The sequence below is a fragment of the Anabrus simplex genome, chromosome 4 (genome assembly GCF_040414725.1).
Source record: "Anabrus simplex isolate iqAnaSimp1 chromosome 4, ASM4041472v1, whole genome shotgun sequence".
Lineage (NCBI taxonomy): Eukaryota > Metazoa > Arthropoda > Insecta > Orthoptera > Tettigoniidae > Anabrus > Anabrus simplex.
In genome coordinates this window covers 49,401,541-49,422,221 of record NC_090268.1, presented here as the reverse complement: position 1 = coordinate 49,422,221, position 20,681 = coordinate 49,401,541, and the positions used below count along the sequence as shown (strand labels likewise).

Genomic DNA, 20,681 nt, shown 5'->3' with positions numbered 1-20,681 from the left:
GCAGGGGGTGGGAGGCGCCTCTTTCATCAGGCAGCAGTCTTCAGCAAGGTAATAGCCAATTAACATCTTTATTTCCTTGCTAGCTCCGCAGTTTAACCTGAGGGAAAGGTCCAAACCCTTAACTATGTAACCAACTTCTCTAAAACGTAAGTTCTGCCGGCTAATGTAATATTTCATCAACCTTTTACTGTAAATCGGGGATAGAGAGTGAGGTACCCTCTCGAGCTCCCCTTCATATGGCTTTGCGGTGACTACGTTTTCTAACTGGTTTTCCTCCTTTCCGTAATGTCTTAAATTCTTTCTTATACGACTCACCTCCATAGTTTGGGAATAGCCCTCTTTAATCGGCCTAGTGCCCTTTAGGATTTAGAATTCTCATCTAGGAGTGCAAGTATTCGCCTCCTTTCATTTTGTGTTCGGGCCATTTATTTAACTGTTATTTCTTTTACACGAAGGTCCTATAGATTGGGTACGAGATACCCCTGTTTCAGTTTGTAAGCTGGCCCATGGAAGGCCAAAAAGGTGTAAGATATTTTTGGTGTTGCCTTGAATTGGCTTGAAAACTGAGAGCCTGTTAGCTATTTTCAAAGTAAGATTACTGAATGCCTTTTGAAGGCTTGATATTGTGAGTTGGGGGCCAGCGCTCCATGTATTAGAGTATTTCTTCCCTTGTGTAAAATTGTAATATTTTGTAAAATTGAGCTGAGAGCTCAGGAAATGTAAAGCGAGGGGCTAGAAGCCCTGGTTCCCAACAGTCACTAAAGTTTGGGTTTCTTGCTTTTTATAAACCTTGTCATGGTACCTTATATATTATTGTTATCTCACTAAGTGAGAATTTTCTTAACTTGTTTTTTTTTTTTTAATATAACCTTCCATTTCAGTTTAAATTCTTACTTGACATAGTAGTTAGACCCATTCACCCAGGCACATTCTATCACCTCTGCTGGTCCACGGGTAGCCCCGTAACATTAATAATTTGCAATTTAAAACCCCTGACCCAGTCGGGAATCGAACACTACACCGTGGAGCCGGACAAAAGGGAATTAAGCCAACGGCACGTGGTGTTCCCAAGCGGTCATCCAACCAAATACTGACCACGCCCAATGTTGCTTAATTGCGGTGATCGGACGAGAACCGGTGTATTCAACATGGTATGGCCGTTGGCTACTCTTGGGCTACTGTAGCAACTCTCCATTCATTTGGTATAGCTCCTTCACGCAAACAATAATCGGATACTATATCCATGGTATCCTCTACCGGACTTACGAAGCGACCAAAAGGAAGAGATGCCGAAGTCACGCACTGTGGTCAAAATGTGTATCTGAGTTGCGCGAAAACATTTAATGTAACGCACTACGAGTTTCGTGTAAATTAAACTGAGTGAAGTGGTTACAAAGTGGTTACAAGCATTGGAAATTAAAATTAATTTGAGAAGGAGTATCACATTCTCAAGGAGTGTGTAACTTGAATGATATTAATGCCTTCTGTTCAGTACACTAGTGTAAAAAAGGAATACATTACATTGAATGAAGTGAAATTGCTTGATATATACTGTTACGTGCCAGCCCCATGGTAGCTCCTTTCGGTATTTCCAGCAAGGGGCTGGTGACTCAGACGTCCCAGCCGGTCTTTCCGTGTATTGTTCTCGGCGGCCGGCTTACCTGTGAGTTGCTTTGAGATTCAACGGGAATGTTCTGCCTCCAGTGACATCGTGAAATTCCTGGATCAAATTACGCGAGCTATAAAAAGGGAGGCTAGCCGCGGACAGTCGGTCAGAGTTGGACTCCGTGGGTGAGTCAGTGTGACACTCAGTGAGTTGAGGTTCGGTGGCTGGGCTCAGGGCGACACAGGTGTTGGCTGTCGCTAGTGTCCCACCGAGGTCTGAACCAGGAGCTGTGGTTGTTGTGGTGTCGGAGTGTCCAGAGAGTAACTGCATAGTAGACGGCGTACGGGACAGAAGACTGTGTACTGCCTTAGAGTACTGTGTGTGTGTACTCCTGTGGATTGAGGACCGCCGTGAATCAGCGATTGAAGCAGTTATCGTGAGTGTGAGGATAATTGGATGTGTGTTAATATTCGCTGTTGTGAGTATCATCCTGCTGTTGGATACTGTTGAGCTGTTGCAGATAGTTGTTCACTTCATGTGACTGTGTGAAGTACCGATCTATCATTGGAGTCGAACCGACGAACAGTCGTGTGTTGTATAGCCAGGGGCACGGTTTTCAAATCCAGCTGTCTACGCACTACGGCTGTATGAGTTGACTGACTGGACTTGGGCAAGTGAAAGCGAGGCGTGTGAAGAGCAAGGAGTATCATAATCGTGCACTGAGAGATCTCGCTTGTACAAAATTATTGACAAAGTTGAAGGAATCCGAGAGGTCAACTGATGGGCAAACCGTACCGTGTATGAGGTCGTCGCCTGTACAGGTTTACTGCTCAGGTTGTGATGTATGGGACATCACTGAATGTTTTTAATTATTGAACTATATATTTAATTGATAATAAGTATATATTTAATCACTGATAGGTCATTTTAAATTAATATGTATATATATAGGGCTTTTATCATCCATTTCAATCATCATTTCATTTCTTTGTATCGCGGCTATAACGTATTCTGAACGAACAAATTATTGGGTAAAGTATTTCAACATCACGCATATTTATAACTTGCAGTAAATTTTCCAAAAGCCGTTGTGAGGTGACCAGAGTCAGCAGGCTAATTTCAGCCCAGTTCCAGGAAAAGTACGTCATCGAGGTGTTGTGATTATTGGGATTTGATTATTTGGACTCGGAAGACGGCGATAAATTATGTATGTAAAGGATTTATTCAATTGTTTGTTTTGGTTTTCCTCAGTATGTGAATTTTGGAATTGTTTAATTTGTTTGAAGTCGATATGATTTTAAAATTATTTGATTGTCATTGTAATTCTGGTGCATCCTGTACCACACGCGCCACATCGGCGTGGGAGATTTCCGGTTTTGTAAAGTTGCACCAATTTCGTAATTTTTCTAGAGGCTTCCTAAATGTTCCTTGTCAGCACTATTTTTTCTGCGCTCCTATTGGAGAAAATAAAAGGAAATGTGATTGGTAGGTGAAGGAAATCATCGTACGCTCATTGGCCGTGGTAATATTTCATAATTTCCGGGGAGAAGCGTTGTCGCTGGAGCCTTGCTCTGCGAGGGCGTCTTTTCTGTTTGACCACTGAAGGGAACGGTCACCTTCCAAAGGTACGGGTCTTCTTGGCCCCGCCATCCGGTAAGCACTGATTAATATTTTTTAACTTTTCTGGTATTCAGTTTCAGATGTAGTGTTTCATTTTATTTATCTTGCCGGAGCGTACCCGTATTTCCTTCTGCTTCCAAATGTTATAATTATGACTTAGCCGTTTCGGTAAGTCACCTCACTTTGTTAAGAGATAGTTCCCGTTTGTTGTTTTGTAAATTAAATGTTATACGCCTTTCGAAGTAATCTTTATAAGTAAATTTTTTTTCTCGGGACTATCTCATTCATTAATTCCGCTTCATCGTGGATTATTCATCTTTAGGTCGGGTACCCTTTCTCAGAAGTGTTTTTGAGGGGGCTACCCACCGAAGATGCTCTGCTCCATGATTACACGTAAATTATTTTTCCTCCTTTGATGTATCTCTTCAGTTTAGTATAACGTTACCTTCCTTTATTTATTTCGAACTGTTTTGGGTTTTTAAAGGTAACGCCACGACAGTGGAACGTCATGTGTGATGTTCCGGTGTAAAATAAATTTAATTACTAAATGCTACCCTCATGTAAATTGTAATGGTTGTTGAAATTATGCCGTCATTATTTTAATTGTATCTTGGTTATTGCTTTATATATGAAATCGAATCTAACTTGTTAAGTAAAGTTTAGGATTACATTGACTTCGCTTCTTCAGTGTTACCAATACCTTCCACCGCCTGGATATGGTTCCCAGCCGTTTCCTGGTTATCCTTTCTTAATAGTCATGTTGGTTAAACTGTTTGTTTATTTCCTGTGATTAATGTGCTTGCAAATTTAATTTCGTACATGTTGACATGCCTAGTGTACAGTACTTTTGGTGAAAGCATTACGGTAGCAAACATTTTCTCTTCATTAAACCTATTAATTGTAACCTTACCCTTTGGAGAGGTTGCAGTATGTTAGCAGAGCTTTGGGTTGCTGAAGAAGCAAAGTTGACGGTAATTCGGTGGTTATAACCTAAAATTTAATTCAAGTATTATCTCGTAGTTTCCTTTTTTTATCAACATGTCTCGTGCTATCCCAGGGCCGTTCCATTTGAGGAAGGAGGAATTAGCTTACGAACTTCGTATTCGTAAGTTGAATTCGACAGGAAAGGTTAAGGATGACACGAGCTTGTTGAAACAATCGCTAAATGAACCTGTTTTTGTCCCAGGGTTATCAACAGATGAAGTGTGCGCATCTTTGTCGATTGTCAGAGATAAAATTGTAGAATATAAAGCCATTATCATGTCATTTTGTTCTTCTAAACCGTCTGATGCACAGTTAACACGTGCGAAAGGCCAAGTGCAGCATTACGTGGACAGGATTCGCGATCTGTTGGCGCATAATTTATCTGAAGATGAGCGATGTGAGTGCGAATCGTTGTTATTGCAGTTTTGTGATATTTTTGATAAAATTGTTGGATTGCTGGAAGGTAATTCTTTGCCTAGCTCAAGTTCTATAGTTAATGTACCCGCCCAATCTGAAACGTGTGACAGTGACACTGTATCTGTATCTACTGCTTCACCAGTTAGTGCAGTGGTCACTTTTAATGATACTCCCGTGCAATCTTCTCCTGCTGTATTTACCAGTGCTTCTTTGCCCGTGAATAATGATAGTGGTGCTTCTTGTACGCAAGTTGCTATGTCAACTGTTCCTATGGGAACTGTTAATTCTACTGTGTCTTTATCTCATCCTCCGGTTGCGACCCAAGTTGTTTCTCTTCCTATTGTACAAAGATATCCCCATGTCCAAGCGTCACCTGTAGTAAATTCTTCTGGGGTGTCACAGATGTGTGAAAATGTGTCGCAAATGCGAATATCTGTGCCGGTTTCTATGCAATCTAACCTCAGTCCTAACCTCACTTTTAGTACTCCTACCCTATCCCAGGAGCGTTCTAATCAAGATTTCTTTACTACTGTATTGCCTTCTTGTAACCAATCCAGTGCTGTTCAGGTACCTACTCCTGCTGCTTCTCAAATTTTTTCAAACTTACCTCACCAATTAACTGCTATATTTAAGGGTGTATCTAAGTTCACCGCTAATTCGATTGACGAAGTCATAGTATTTCTACGTTTTTTGGTTGAATTTAAAGATCAGAGTATAGTGTATTCCTTAAGTCGTGACAATTTCTTCCAAGTCTTATATCCACATGTATCTGGAGCTCTTTCTGAGCATGTCATAAGAGCCATTTCAGAAAAGTGGACAGTTGACCAATTTCATGCACATGTGCTTGAGTTTTTTATTCCTTCCCGTGCTTTGTCTTCTTTGGTTCAAAGGCATTATTTTCGAGTACAGTATTTGAATGAAACATTGTCGGAATACATCCAGGACATTAAGTTCAATGCTCGGATCTTCATGCTAAACTATTCTGAGTCTCAAATGGTTGCTAGCATTATTGAGGGTCTTGCACCAAATTACCGGTCGTATCTTGCTCTGTCGCCTCGACCCGCTACGTTCGCTCAGTTGGAAGCTATTACTGTTTCTGCTGAAGGCATTAGGTATGCCGACCAGTTACGAGTCGCCTTGGCTCCTCCTCCTATGAGCATGTCTTCTCAGGTCACTAGTACCGTTTCTACTTTTTCCAAGCCACGTAATTCACGTGCATGTTATAGTTGTGGTTCTACGGATCATTTCCAGCGGAATTGTCCTAAGATTGGGCCCTTAGGCAATTCAAAACCTGTCATGGGTGGTCAACTTCAAAATTTCCAAAGGAATTGTCCTAAGATTGAGCCCTTAGGCAATTCAAATCCGAATGAGAATAGAGTTTCTCCCGCCACTAGTTCTTGCAGATATTGTGGGTCAAATAGACACTTTTCAAGACAGTGTCCTCGCAATTTTTCCGGTTCTGGGCGTTCTGGTAATAGTAATCCCAGATGACTAGCCGCCGATCCTGGTGCCAAAACTTATAGTGTACCTTCATGTTTCGTCTGTTATCGCTGTCAATTGATGATTTACCCGACCCTGTAGTCGATTATAAGCTTCAGTCTGACCCTGGTGTCAATTTTCCAAAATCTTGTGGTATTTCTGCTATTCCTCCATGTAAATTACCTTACATTTGCCTAGAAGTGAACAATGAACCAGTTTGTGCTCTAGTTGATTCGGGAAGTAGCCTCACCTTGATGAGTGAAAATTTGTATAACTCTGTGAAATCTGTTTGTAAGTTCCCTGCTTTAAAACCTGTGTCTTTAACCTGCCATACGGCTAATTCTAATTCCTTGAATTTGATTGGAAGTCTGAATCTCAAAATTAGGATACGTAATTTCACATGGAAAATGCCCGTGGTAGTGGTGAAAGATTTATCTTGTCCTTTCATTCTCGGTGCAAATTTTATTGCCAAAACTGGTATGGTTTTGGATCTTCAATATAATAAATTCCAGTTTAAGTTTTCTATGAGGATCTTTACATTGTGTAACCGTTCTCCTATCCTTCCTTATCATGTCAGTGCTGTGTCTGAGGACACGAGTGAACCAAAAGCTTTCGACTTTGATCATTTGCCTGATGATCAGGCCAACCAGCTTAGGAATCTTTGCGATAAATTTCCTGATGTGTTCACTGACAAGTTAGGTGTGACCAATGTTTTGGAATATAAAATTGAAGTAACTGACAATGTACCTGTTCGTTCTCCTCCGTACCGGTTGTCGCCTCCTAAGATGAAAGCCCTTAAGGCTATCATCGACCAAATGCTTGCTGATGGTGTAATACGTCCTTCTAAATCTGCGTACTCTTCTCCCATATTTCTAGTCCCTAAACCACAGGGTGGTTTTCGGCCTGTAATAGACTATCGAATGTTGAATAAGCGAGTTGTGCTTCAATCTGTTCCACTTCCTGACTTGCACTCTTGTTTCTCTTGGTTTGCTAATGCCAAAATTTTTACCACTTTTGATCTGAATCAGGCGTACTATCAGATACCTCTTGCTGAGGAATCCAAGCATCTCACAGCTTTTGCTACTGACTGGAACCTCTATGAATTTGAGCGCGTGCCGTTCGGACTGGCAACGGGAGCTGCTGTTTTGACTCGGCTGCTGGATAACGTGTTGTCGGACATTAAATTCAAATTCGTTTATAATTATCTTGATGATTTGGTAATTTTTAGCGAAACCTTTGAAGAACACCTTGCTCATATCAATGAAGTCCTTGAAAGGCTCCGTAAAGCAGGACTAACCCTTAAGGCTAGCAAAGTGACTTTCGCACAGCCTCAGATGTCCTTCCTAGGCCATATCGTGTCCGAGAAAGGCGTTTCGGTTGACCAATCTCGTACTGCAGCTATCCAAAATTTTCCTACTCCTAAAGATGTCAAAGCTGTCGCTAGGTTCGTTGGTATGGTCAATTTCTTCCGTAAATTTATCCCCAATTTTGCTGAAAGAGCAGCCCCATTAAATGCCTTGAGGAGAAAAGATGCTAAATTTGAGTGGGGTGATGCCCAACTTGAAGCTTTCTATGATCTGAAATCTGCTTTATGTAATGCTCCTGTGCTGGCGATGCCAGATTTTTCTAAACGTTTCATTCTCCAAACCGACGCCTCATCTACAGGTATATCTGGTGTTCTCCTTCAGGAATTTGAAGATGGACGTCGTCCTATCTCTTATGCTTCACGTAGTCTAAATCCTGCTGAACGCAACTATTCTATATATGAGTTAGAAGCCTTAGCTGTTGTTTTCTCCTTGGAGAAATTTAGAATGTATCTTGAACATCTACCTTTTGATCTTGAAACAGACAATCAGGCATTGAGTTGGGTACTGGCCAAGCCAAGAAGAACTGGTCGTCTTGCGCGTTGGGCAGTACGCATCTCAGCTTTTCAATTTGAAGCTCGTCACATTCGTGGGACTCAAAATGTTATTGCCGACACTCTTAGTAGAATGTTCTACCCTGGCAGTTCTGATCCTCAATTAGAATCCGCTGATCCCTCTCCTGAACAAGTTTCGACCTTTGTTAATGTGGTTTTGACCAATTCCCCTGTCCTTTTCAAAGATATCTCTAAACATCAGGAAGACGATCCTGAATTGAAGGGTATTATTGACAGGATTAAATCTGGTGAACATGTCAAACCGTATGCCCTCAAAAATGGTGTTCTGTGTTGTCCTGCTCGTGGGCGCAGAGACCCCAAAATTGTTGTACCTTCTAATTTAGTCCCTGCTCTTTTCAAATATTTCCATGAATCCCCTGTTGGCGGACACCTTGGTGTATTTAAAACCAGAGAGAAAATTCGTAAGCATTTTATTTGGAAATCTATGGATGGTGAAATTCGCACAATGGTCAAATCTTGCAAAACCTGTAACATCAGTAAACCCGCTCCTAATACCCGCCTTGGTCTGTTGTCATCTGAGCAAGCTTCTCGCCCAATGGAGAGACTATTTATCGACTACATTGGACCATTCCCGCGTTCACGGACCGGCCATCGTTTCATACTTGTGTGTGTTGATGCGTTCTCGCGTTTTACATGGCTGTTCCCTACTCGCATGGCTAATGCTAGTACTACTATTTCTTGCTTAAAACAGATCTTTGCTTCATTTGGACCCTGTCAATTTTTGGTGAGTGATAATGCTAGAGCTTTTACATCCGTGCAATTCCGTAATTTCTGTTTTGATCTATCTATCTCTCATGTGACTACCACACCTTATTATCCCAGGCCTAATTATGCTGAAAGAGTTAATCGGAACCTAAGATCTGCTCTTATTGCATACCATTCTTCTGACCACTCAAAGTGGGATTCTTCACTTAATTGGCTATCATTTGCTTTCAATACTGCTATTCATGAAAGTCACAAGCAAACTCCTGCTTCATTGATGCTAGCGTTCACCCCTAATTCTCCACTTTCTAATCTGTGGTCCATTAACGATCTCCTGCCTGATGTCGCTAATCCAGAAACGATTCGTGCTGCTTGGCATCGTGCGCGTAAAAATTTGAAGGTTTATTACGCTAAAGTTCAACGTAACTATAATCACGGGCGAAGACCGCACAATCTGTCTGTGGGTGACCAGGTCTATGTAAAGACTCATCCCATTAGTAGTGCTGCGGACCATGTAATAAGCAAGTTATCCCCCAGATTTCGAGGTCCCTGCACAATTTTGAAATTTTTAACCCCTGTATAATTGTTAGTCAGTGATCCTGAAAGCAAGAGGATCAGCCGTGTGCATTTATCTCAGATAAAAATTCCCTAGTTATGAGATAATATTTTAGAAACTATTTTGTTTTGGGGTAGTGATAAGGAATTAGTTGTAAGCAAATTTTTAATTAGTGCGCACAATTTTTCGGGTTTTATAGTTTATGATTTAGTTAAGTCTCTTTAGTTGTAATGGAAAGGTCATTTATGATCACGTTAGATATAATTTAGTATGTATTGTGGGGTAGAATTATGATCTTCGTAACTAGGGATTATTGTCAAATTGTGAAATCAGGGTAAGCTCCGGCAAAGTTTTTGAGTTTCTTTAAACTATTTCCTAAATTTCATCTTAAGTTGTCCATAGTGCTTGCCGGAATGGGGGGGCTAAGATAGTCCCAAACCTGTGGGGGAACCTCCCAAATGAAGGTCGAGGAGACACCGGTTAGGTGCCTCCAAGCTCTTGTCCACCAGGGTGGCTTTAGCTTTATATTCCCTGTCTGCTGCGGGTAAATTTCTGTTGCAGTGGCCGGAGGGGGATACCATCCCCATTTCTGCTGTCGTGCCTAGTGGAGAGGTACGTTATGTCTTGGGCCCTGCCGTTCTGCACTGTATTCCAGTGATCTGAGGTACTGCACCCGTCCACCTCCCGAGTCCCAGACTAGCATTTATCTCAGGGGTGTCGGTTCATTATTTAAATCATCAAATATAAATATAACGGCATAATAGAACACGGGGATGAACGGAGCAACTTAAAATTAAAAGGGGGAAGGCTCGATTGTAACTTGAATTTAAGGACTCCATGATAGGACTAGGAAGTGACTGTTACTTCAAAAAGGGCATCATCTAACCACAATAAAAAGATTATGAGAGTGGTTTCCTTTGAAATAATTTGCCAGAAGGAGCGGTTTATTACGCCATTTGACGTATAAAACATTGATACACGTGGCAACAATATTTGAATTTACACACATGTTACATATATAAATCACTTGCCATACCGCAAGTGGTATCAATATCTTGCTGCGTTGCTTCTGAAATAAAATGACATTTTGGAGGTATAATTTACGGATCGATTCCATTTGAATCGAACCGTTACTCAAGGATATAGCTTCCTTCTATCGGGAGCCCGAGCATAACCCATGTTACGGTCGGCTTCCCGATTTAACTAAGATGATGTACTCCGGCTATGTACATTTTTCCGAGACCGGTACTCGGACTGGGTAATGTTTCTCGTGAAGTGCGAAAACTGGATTCCACGGACAGTTCCTATCTTACGATATCCAGCTGATGCCATACCAATGAATTAGCATTTACATTTTATTTACATGTGATCTGAATTGTCACCAGTTAGCCTCAGTAGACTACTGCCACAGATGAGATAACGAGGAGCGGAGGGAAATACCGTGCCAGTGACCCCCCTCGCATCGCGAGCGAAGTAAACAAACACGCAAGTATGACTGTCACATCGTCCCATACGAAACCGTACAAAAACGAGGCAACCAAATGATTCTAATATTATCACTCTCATTGTTCAAACATACGAATAGAGGGATATCGTCACCAAATAATTTAATTCACGATATTATCATCCTCGAAATTATTATTATTATTATTATTATTATTATTATTATTATTATTATTATTATTATTATTATTATTATTACTCAACGGTTCCTGGCACTGTCACGTTTGATTAATATCATCATTATTATGCGGGATGCAAACACAAATGGTTATTACTGTTATTATTATTATATCCCCTCGTGGTTATTATTATTAATTAATAGGTGACTCAAGATATTATTATTATTCACGTCACTTAAAAAGGTTATTATCATTAATGAACCGGTCACTTCCGCCAAATTATATATATTAAGATATCGGTCGCAATTACAAATTAATTCACTGATCAACCAACGACATCATTACAGTTATTATTATGACAATTATTATTAATCCGACCGCGGTGATTTAACATCGTCCTTACATTGTTATTATTATTATCGGTTGCACATTATCATTTAGATTCCCGTTTAACATCTTTATCAACGCTCAATTAATTAAGGCGGTCCAATCCTTTATCTGCAATATTTATTATTATTATTATCACGACATCATGATTGTCCTCACTCGTTATTACAATGAATACAATATACGACCATTTCTGTGGAATCTGAACTCTTATTATCCTTAGATCCGTTGTATCTCAACGAATAACTGTGCAGTCTATTTATTTCGTACATGCTGTCACGGGTTCGAATTCTACCCGCTGCGTAACTCAGTATTTCTCTGTGACACTGCCCGTACATTTTACACTCATATCAATATCCTAAGTGTCTCTCGTACGGAATTTATTTTCCTCTCTATCTCAATATTCCTCGATTCATTTATTTATTCCTCACAGAATTATCAACTGACTTATTTATTCATTTCGGACATCGTACGACCTTTTATTATCTGACTGCAAATTCTTTCACATTTTCTATCTCATTTGGATCTATGCCTTAGTTCATTCTCCACAAATAATCGTAACATCTTGAAATTATATTTACCAAAATTTGACAATCATGGTCTCGTAATATTAGCACTACATGTTCCGGCTAATGAATCGCAACTTCAAAACGCGACATTTATACGTAAAGAAAAATTGGACCGTAATTTAAACCACACGTTCATTAACATGTACGGATTATTAACACCGATCTACATTTCAATATTATTAATCGATCAAATTAAGTTATCACGCACTTTAATTCCAAATTAAAACGACCTCACGTCATTAAATGATTCCCAATAAACTCAACACTTGATCACATAAATTACATGAATTATTATTATCTCCAAAACGTATTAAAAAAAATTATCTTCACAAAAAAAATAGTTATATTATTTATTTATTATTATTATTAATATTTAAAAAAAATAATAATTTCGCCTGTAATACGGTAGTCCACTCGTAATATGTTTAACGCATAACCCCTTTTACAAATTCAATTTATTCTGGCACTAATCACTCCAGATATGATTTACTTGGAAATATTATATTAATCGCATCTCACAAATTTAACAACTTCACTTTGAAAATATGACCATATTAATTTCAACAAAACACACTTGGTATGGCGAAGCTGGATTTTCCTTCCATGTCATTAAATGGCTCGTTAAAATGACAAAACATAAAAGCACATATCGGGTCTTATTTAACTAGCATAATCAAAATCAAATGTAAAGAAAATTATCGACTACAAAGAAAATAATGAATGCATGCATGACTTAACGTACTACACTATATATACAAATTTACATCTCCAACAAACTGAATACATAAAAGCCCCGATTATTTACATTATTATGATTTACTACTGTCCGTGCTACAAATTTAGGATGGGGTCGTTAAGCGACCCATCTTGTTACAGAAGGTAACCAAGTATGACCAAATTATTCCCATTTTTCCCATCACGATAACATTTCCCAAATATATTTTACAGTTTAGTACTCATCTTAGTTATCGGTATTCCATTGCAGCTTTGCAGACGAGAGGCTTCATCCAGCCCCTCTCTGCGTTTTACTCCTCCATCCTTGATGGCGTAGTTTCACAAAAGATTTCCTGGCACATTATTATTTTATACTCATATCTTGATTGCCACAAACCTTCACCATTTACAACGTTAACACAACAAATTTCTATCCTAGACCCAAGAATTTAATATATTTACACTATTTAATCTTCGTCCACCTACCGCACAATGGACCTGGACACGTACGACGAGGTGTCAACTATTTCGCCCGTCGCGATACGCCCGATTTATACGGCATTCTTGACGTGTTCATTACATCGGTTCGGTATAGCTAAGTACAGGCTACTACTTCCTTAAAGTACTGTTCGTCACACAGTCTATTATGTACGTACTTATGGTGATATATTTATACTACTCTCTTGCAGGATAATTACTTTACATCACTGATATTCACAAAGGACAAACACTGTCCTACGTTAACATTTTCTAATTCCTGATGCTTGAGCGCGATCACATTTTACAAACACCGGCGGATGCTCGCGCCATTAAATGACTGTACGTCCGTAGAATTCTAAGTTACCGGCGACCAACAGTTCAACTCCCGATATTCAATTCACGTGTGCTGGCGACCGTCAATTCAGCTCCAACGATTCAAGACTAGTGGCTGGCGACCGTCAATTCAGCTCCAACGATTCAAGACTAGTGGCTGGCGACCGTCAATTCAGCTCCGTATATATGGATGAAGCCTTTTTCCCGCGGATTTGTTGACGTCATGCCCCTTAGGGAGGGGGTGGATTTTTAATATCGGTACTTGCACTCCGAATTGGAAGTTAAAATTTACATCAAATTAATCCACTCCGCTAGCATATCTGCTGGATAAAATATGAACTCCTGGTGATCACAGATTTAGGAGATATGGGTGGATTTCGCTCCTCACATTTCGCGCCTTCGTAAGCGTCCCTGACAACGTGGTCTCCTTTCAGCCAATGAGATTCAAGCTGTCCGGTTTCCAAGAAATCCAGCCTTCAATTTATTTAATTTGCCAATAAGTATTGATTATTTTTCCATGCATGACCCCTAATAAATTCATTACATCCATCCGCGTACTCAGATTAATTTATTACTGATTACTTTTGTAGTTACGAAAATATCTCATCCATCATTCCTTAAGATGGTATCACTGAGTCTCCCATCAAATTTTTACTATTGGCCGGCAAGCGGTCACGTGATTTAAATCTCCACCTGCTCGAACTTAGGCTAGCGAACGTACACTCAGCCGCTGTAATTTTCCATGAGGTCATGGAATTTCCGTCCTACCAAAAATATCCCAAGGTCTTACTCATGTGGTGGGTTTTCTTTGTATGACTCTCCCCCCTTCCTCTTTCTGACCAAGACTTATTTGTGGACTCTGTATTTCCTTGTACGCCAACTAATGATATTCCCTGCTGTGAAGTAGCTAAAAGTTGTCGGGTTGAGCTAATCCGTCAGGCTCCAGTCTGTCGTCCTTCCTTCGCTCTGATTTCGACATTACCTAAACGAAATATTTTCAAATACACTCCTCTGTATTTCAATAAATGTCTCACATTATTTTACCGATCAAATCATGATTGATTATGGGCCTAAGTCACTCGGGTTCATCTTCCTCTTGCCCAGGTAAAAAAAAATCTAGTGAGCATCATGAGATTTTTTTTTTATGATGTGTCCTTATCATCACTATCATGATTTGACATTGGATCCTCTGTTCTGCGACGGCTATTGATTTCGTCTCTCAACATCTGGTTCCTGACCCTTAATTCCTCGTTCTGTCTTTCGATATCATGGATCGCATTGACAAATTCCTGCACGTCTCTGTCTATCTCTCCACACTCTGGACATGGCCTTGCTTCAATTGGTGTATGGATTACTTGGACTTCTTCTTCCCTTCCGTCATCTTCTTCATCCTCTTCTTCGACATCATCTTCTTCCGGCTCGTCATCTGCTTCCTCTCGTTCATCCTCTGCTTCTAGTCACATCTCTTTGTTTCCTTGTCCCGAATCGAACGTCGGTGCATTCGGGTTCAAGTCGCTGCCACCTATCCTTGCTCTTTGGAATTGCAAGCTCTCCGCTCCTGTCGCTTCCTCATCACGGCCTCGATCATGGATCGCCTCCTTCCATTTTCTCTTGTTCAGCTCTTCTATGTACCGCCTAGACTCTTGGTATCTGTCATCCTTCTCTTGACGAGATCCTCCCTGGTAATATCTCGGGTTCCCTTGATTCCTAGCTGGATACGGCCTGTAATTACTTCTCTGGCATCCACGGTATCCCCTGTCGGCTCGAAAATTTCCTTGGTTTGTTTGCCGGTTGCCTTCCGCAAAATTCCTTGGTCTCGTCCATTGTCGCGGCTTCCACTCCGTATTATATGCTCGACGAGGTTCTGGATCAGTACTAGTTCCCTGGTTCTTCGTACTAGTGGTCTTCGGTTCGATTGTCCGTTCGATATTATTCACCTGTTGGTCCCTGCTCCTAATTTGTCTTGGGTTCGAATGATGCGTTGTGAGGTCTAATTGACGTAATAAAGCCTCCGCATCGACAGCTGTCTGGACATTTGACGCTATCATCATTCGTTGGACCTCGAATGGCAATTGTTTTCCAATGGCGCTAATCAATTCTGTTTCGCTCATTGGATTATCAAGCTCCCGTAGCTTGTGAAATTGTGCCACAAAGTAATCAGAGAATTTCGTTGGTGAAGATGTTGCATATCGTCTGGAGTATACTTCCAGCCTTAACTCCTGCTGTTCCTGAATACTCCAGAACTTTTGGAGAAAAGCCCGCCGAAATCCTTCAAAATCTTCAAAAGTATACAAGAAAGCCCTGAACCATACAGCTGGTGCTCCGTCTAGGAATTTCTCGACCGTTCGCAGTTGTCGCTCTACTGGTATCTTATTCTCATTTATATAACCGGCGATTTCCCGGATGAAACCTTTCGGGGTAATATGCCCACGGGCATCGAACTTTGGTGGCTTGTCATCAGACATCTTAATGACGTGTACCACCGATGTCGGGATAGCACTTGATGACGTAGACGACCCATCTCTGTTTTCAAACTTGAAACCGTGTGTATCAGCATGGGATAGGCCTCCTTTCTTATGAATCCCCTGGTTATCATGGGGTTCGTATTCGCGATATTGGAGGTTAAAATCTTGGCTAGACGCTGATGGTTCCAACCTAGCCTTCAACATCTCCAAGTCTTTTCGGATGTCATCCATTCCGTCGGGATTACAACTTGCTATTTCTTTTGTGCCGGAATTTTGCCCATTATACGCCTTGCATTGTTCTAACAAGCGAACTTCCGTGTCGGCAAATGATTGGCCCTGTTCAATTAAGTCTTCCGTCCGCTGGAATAACGCTAAGTTTGCGTCTTCGCACTTGGTTATTCTCTGGCTACGGTCTTCTAAATTTATAGTTAGTTCTTCGACTTTGTTTTTCAGTCCTGCTACGATGACAAGTGTACGTGCGGCTTCCCCACGTAACTCGTTCATGCCCTTGTCATGCTTGTCCAAGGTGCCAGCTATCTGCGCGCATTTTTCTTCTACTTGTCCCCGGACGATGTCATTCTCCTTCCTACACTCATCCCGAATTTCCTCTATGTGTGATTCTATGTCTTTTTTATCAGTTAATCGCAGAGCGGCGAGTTCCTTGACACTAGCGTTCAATTTTTCCTTAATTTCTGCGCGTTCCATTTGAGCCTCATCTCTAACGCGGTCAACCTTTTCATTAACGATGGTAATGTACGCATCCATGTGCACTTTTAATTCGTCTTTCGCGAAGTGACATGCTTCCTGGACTTGAGTTAATTTGTCCCTAAGTTCCTGTCCCATCGCTACGCTCGCGGCCTGAACTGCATTTATTTGTGCCTTGAGTTCTGATTTATTTATTTCACACGCAGCCTGTACCTGGTCTATTTTGTTCTCTAATGAAACACTATTAACCTTCATTTGTTGAATAATTTCCTGTCTATCAGAAACACTATCGGCCTGTACTTTGTCTATTTTATAAATAATTTCCTGTCTATCAGAAACACTATCGGCCTGTACTTTGTCTATTTTATTCTCTACCGAAACACTATTAGTCTGTAATTGATCTAACCTTCGTTCCATTGGACCAATACTTGCAGCCAATGCTTGCATCAAGTCCTCTAACGTGAGAGTTTTCACCTCTCCCTGTCCTTCTACCACTATGTCCTGGGATCGCTCCCCACCGTCGTCAGACATTATAACTTTTCTTGAGAAAGCAAAAGGGCCGATCGGCCTCTCGCCTTGCTGCACACGAAGGAATACGCTATTGGGTCTAGGCCCTGTCCTATGACATTATACCCCTACACTAACTTTCATTTAACAAAAAAAAATTTTGACTATAAAACTTGTTTACAATAGCCGGTCATTCAACTTGAATGCTGGCCTGTGCCTAAGATTTCACAATAAACCGCTCCAATATAACAACAACAACAACATTAAAAACAACGATGAAGTTGGAAATCTCCTGCCCTGAAATACGTTAATTTTAATTTATACCATCTCAACCTCTTTTTAACTAATAACTTGAACTGGTGCTCAGTAATATTTTTACCATTTCAAGCCTTCCTAAACAACTGTTTATAATATTCATCTCATGTCCAATGACATTTAAATGGAGTCCTGAATAACAAAAAAATATTAAATTCCATATGGGAAAAGAGAAACATCAAATCTTCGAGCTTATTGAATTTTGAATCATTGCCAAACTTGAAGAGATTAGCAATGGATTATAATAATACACTAGTCAAATCTAGCTCCGTTCGAAACTAACCTTACTCTAGCATGATATTACGTTACAAGTGAACACACACTTGACCGTGATGCGGTCATCAATTAATAAAAAATCAAAAATTTAAAAATATAAAATTTTGAAAAAAAGTATAGAAATATAAAAATTGATTAGCAATAAAATTGGCCTCTCTGCCGTTCTTAAAGCAACACTTTGCCGTTCTTAAAGCCCCACTTTGGGCCAGCCATTTTGCACCCATCCACCTCCCGAGTCCCAGACTAGCATTTATCTCAGGGGTGTCGGTTCATTATTTAAATCATCAAATATAAATATAACGGCATAATAGAACACGGGGATGAACGGAGCAACTTAAAATTAAAAGGGGGAAGGCTCGATTGTAACTTGAATTTAAGGACTCCATGATAGGACTAGGAAGTGACTGTTACTTCAAAAAGGGCATCATCTAACCACAATAAAAAGATTATGAGAGTGGTTTCCTTTGAAATAATTTGCCAGAAGGAGCGGTTTATTACGCCATTTGACGTATAAAACATTGATACACGTGGCAACAATATTTGAATTTACACACATGTTACATATATAAATCACTTGCCATACCGCAAGTGGTATCAATATCTTGCTGCGTTGCTTCTGAAATAAAATGACATTTTGGAGGTATAATTTACGGATCGATTCCATTTGAATCGAACCGTTACTCAAGGATATAGCTTCCTTCTATCGGGAGCCCGAGCATAACCCATGTTACGGTCGGCTTCCCGATTTAACTAAGATGATGTACTCCGGCTATGTACATTTTTCCGAGACCGGTACTCGGACTGGGTAATGTTTCTCGTGAAGTGCGAAAACTGGATTCCACGGACAGTTCCTATCTTACGATATCCAGCTGATGCCATACCAATGAATTAGCATTTACATTTTATTTACATGTGATCTGAATTGTCACCAGTTAGCCTCAGTAGACTACTGCCACAGATGAGATAACGAGGAGCGGAGGGAAATACCGTGCCAGTGACCCCCCTCGCATCGCGAGCGAAGTAAACAAACACGCAAGTATGACTGTCACATCGTCCCATACGAAACCGTACAAAAACGAGGCAACCAAATGATTCTAATATTATCACTCTCATTGTTCAAACATACGAATAGAGGGATATCGTCACCAAATAATTTAATTCACGATATTATCATCCTCGAAATTATTATTATTATTATTATTATTATTATTATTATTATTATTATTATTATTATTATTATTATTATTATTATTACTCAACGGTTCCTGGCACTGTCACGTTTGATTAATATCATCATTATTATGCGGGATGCAAACACAAATGGTTATTACTGTTATTATTATTATATCCCCTCGTGGTTATTATTATTAATTAATAGGTGACTCAAGATATTATTATTATTCACGTCACTTAAAAAGGTTATTATCATTAATGAACCGGTCACTTCCGCCAAATTATATATATTAAGATATCGGTCGCAATTACAAATTAATTCACTGATCAACCAACGACATCATTACAGTTATTATTATGACAATTATTATTAATCCGACCGCGGTGATTTAACATCGTCCTTACATTGTTATTATTATTATCGGTTGCACATTATCATTTAGATTCCCGTTTAACATCTTTATCAACGCTCAATTAATTAAGGCGGTCCAATCCTTTATCTGCAATATTTATTATTATTATTATCACGACATCATGATTGTCCTCACTCGTTATTACAATGAATACAATATACGACCATTTCTGTGGAATCTGAACTCTTATTATCCTTAGATCCGTTGTATCTCAACGAATAACTGTGCAGTCTATTTATTTCGTACATGCTGTCACGGGTTCGAATTCTACCCGCTGCGTAACTCAGTATTTCTCTGTGACACTGCCCGTACATTTTACACTCATATCAATATCCTAAGTGTCTCTCGTACGGAATTTATTTTCCTCTCTATCTCAATATTCCTCGATTCATTTATTTATTCCTCACAGAATTATCAACTGACTTATTTATTCATTTCGGACATCGTACGACCTTTTATTATCTGACTGCAAATTCTTTCACATTTTCTATCTCATTTGGATCTATGCCTTAGTTCATTCTCCACAAATAATCGTAACATCTTGAAATTATATTTACCAAAATTTGACAATCATGGTCTCGTAATATTAGCACTACATGTTCCGGCTAATGAATCGCAACTTCAAAACGCGACATTTATACGTAAAGAAAAATTGGACCGTAATTTAAACCACACGTTCATTAACATGTACGGATTATTAACACCGATCTACATTTCAATATTATTAATCGATCAAATTAAGTTATCACGCACTTTAATTCCAAATTAAAACGACCTCACGTCATTAAATGATTCCCAATAAACTCAACACTTGATCACATAAATTACATGAATTATTATTATCTCCAAAACGTATTAAAAAAAATTATCTTCACAAAAAAAATAGTTATATTATTTATTTATTATTATTATTAATATTTAAAAAAAATAATAATTTCGCCTGTAATACGGTAGTCCACTCGTAATATGTTTAACGCATAACCCCTTTTACAAATTCAATTTATTCTGGCACTAATCACTCCAGATATGATTTACTTGGAAATATTATATTAATCGCATCTCACAAATTTAACAACTTCACTTTGAAAATATGACCATATTAATTTCAACAAAACACACTTGGTATGGCGAAGCTGGATTTTCCTTCCATGTCATTAAATGGCTCGTTAAAATGACAAAACATAAAAGCACATATCGGGTCTTATTTAACTAGCATAATCAAAATCAAATGTAAAGAAAATTATCGACTACAAAGAAAATAATGAATGCATGCATGACTTAACGTACTACACTATATATACAAATTTACATCTCCAACAAACTGAATACATAAAAGCCCCGATTATTTACATTATTATGATTTACTACTGTCCGTGCTACAAATTTAGGATGGGGTCGTTAAGCGACCCATCTTGTTAC

General features: G+C 39.5%; 1 non-coding gene across 1 annotated transcript; it reads right to left on the bottom strand.

Annotated features, from left to right (window-relative positions):
* Positions 1-1,046: 1,046 nt before the first annotated feature.
* Positions 1,047-1,165, bottom strand: LOC137500693 (5S ribosomal RNA). The gene has a single exon (XR_011018202.1). It is a non-coding gene; the product is annotated as a 5S ribosomal RNA (ribosomal RNA).
* Positions 1,166-20,681: the final 19,516 nt, after the last annotated feature.